The sequence below is a fragment of the Elephantulus edwardii genome, unplaced genomic scaffold (genome assembly GCF_000299155.1).
Source record: "Elephantulus edwardii isolate Elephantulus edwardi_28Jun2011 unplaced genomic scaffold, EleEdw1.0 scaffold00143, whole genome shotgun sequence".
Taxonomy (NCBI): domain Eukaryota; kingdom Metazoa; phylum Chordata; class Mammalia; order Macroscelidea; family Macroscelididae; genus Elephantulus; species Elephantulus edwardii.
In genome coordinates this window covers 7,562,463-7,564,540 of record NW_006399893.1, presented here as the reverse complement: position 1 = coordinate 7,564,540, position 2,078 = coordinate 7,562,463, and positions in this window count along the sequence as shown.

Sequence of the window (2,078 nt, the reverse complement as noted above, 5' to 3'; positions counted from 1 at the left end):
GGTTTAATTACTATTGGAAAATGCTTCTCATTCCTCTGTAGCATCTGGTCCCCGCTGGACCCTCATCATTTCCTTCACCTGCTCCCCCCACCGACGAAACTGTGCAGCTCTGCAACTGCATTCTGGCCCATCCTCACCCTTCTGCCCCCAACCCTCACCTCCTTGTACCCCCAATATGTTTTTCCCAATTAAAAAAAATAATAAAAAAAAATAGGGAACTACCTGTATTTGACCCATTGCTTAAATTTTACCAATTCTTCTAATAGATTGTGAGAGAATGTGGACACATAACTGTTTAGTAGGAAAAAAGGACATACAATTTGAGAGGTATATAAATTGTAAATTTGGAAGCATATTTAAGATTTGGTGAAGGGGTGATTTTTTATATATTATTTAAAGAGTAAAAAAATAAAGATATCACAACGAGTCTAAGAAATTAACTGGATATTGGAGCGAATATTTTTTTAATTGAAAATAGATATTTTAACAAATAATTTAGTATAGGAATGCAAAATAAACAAATACCCTGCAAAGGCATAATTATGAAGATAACGACTGCCAAATTTAACTATATGGACAAGAAAACCACAATTATTAGATTGTATCCTTTGAAATTGCTGTTGGATTATTTTTCATTAACAATGTTCATTTTCAATGGCACGACCTATACATGGTAAAGGACAAGCTAAAAAAAAATATTTACAACAACCTTGTTGCCCATAGCAGAGCTCTGTCAGCATCATCTTGTAATGAGTTGAGCTGCTCACTCAACGATCTGCATGTCTTCACTAGTTTTCTTCAGCAGCTTTGCCAAAGAAAGATCGTTAGTTGCTCTACTTGCTATCAACAGGGTCACAGACTCAGTGGAAGGTCACTATGAGTTAGAATTGAGAGGACAGTGGTGAGTTTAGTTGAGTTGACGATGTCCATGGAAGGAGCTGTGAAGAATCAAACAGCCTATTACATCTTCTGCAAAGTTCTTGTTTAAAGTGAATATATCAGTTTAAAGAATAACGTATATTTGACTTAAGGCATGACATATTCAATGGCTTTCTATACATGTGAAATTTAGGCAGTGAATAAGAATGACTAAAGAACTGGCAAAAATGATACATGGACAATTTTCAAAAATACTACTGAAGAAAAACACTATTGAGGGAAAAAACCCCAATACAATGATTATCAATTATATACATATATAGCAATATTTTTTCCCAGCTAAAGCATCCTTTTTTCCCCCTAAGCTATGATAGACGTCTAGTGCAATTTTTAAAAATATTTTTAACTAGAGATCCAAGATGGCAGCGGAGGCAGAGACAGCGTGGTGAGCCGCGGGAGCAGCAAACCACGTAAAACAGGGCCATTATGGCCTTCCACAGACTTCGGCTTATTCATAATTGAACACTTAAACAGTTGATGACTGGCCCTCAGTGAAGATCGAGGCTCAACAACAGGAATTCAAGGATTCCCAAGGAGAAATGGGTGGGTCTCATGGCTCCCAACGCCCCCCCCCCAACCCTGCAGCGCCTGCGCTGTGCTGCACAGCCGCTGCAGCTCCATGAGGCTTCCACAGCTGGAACGAATGGATTCCCTCACCCAGGATGGATGCTGGGCACCGGCAGTCCTCAAGACTGGTACAGCGAAGCCACCACACTGCCGCAAGGTAGACTTGTTCTGGAGAGAATTCTTGGAGCCAGGATGGCAGCTGTGGGAGAAGCGGGAGACCACCGGCTGCCCATATAAGAGGGGCCCATGAGCACGCTGAGTGCCCGTGTGGTGGGGTGGGGTGGCGCTCCCCCAGTGGCCACTCACGCGGGGCGGGGGGCGCACACCCCACTGGCTGTCTGCGTAGGAGGTGGGGGATGAGATGCATGCTGGCCTTCTGCAGGTTTGGGTTTCCTTGGACAGGCCAAAGAAGACGATTACCTATAGAATGGATTGCTGAAAGTCACTGTGAGTCTGATGACCTTAACAGTGGCAGCATGCACAAGAGGACCCTCATCCTAAATGCACCACATATTTTGTTCTGTTGAATGCTTCTGCCAAAAGATGGTTAGACCTGGGGGAGTCTGTTCACA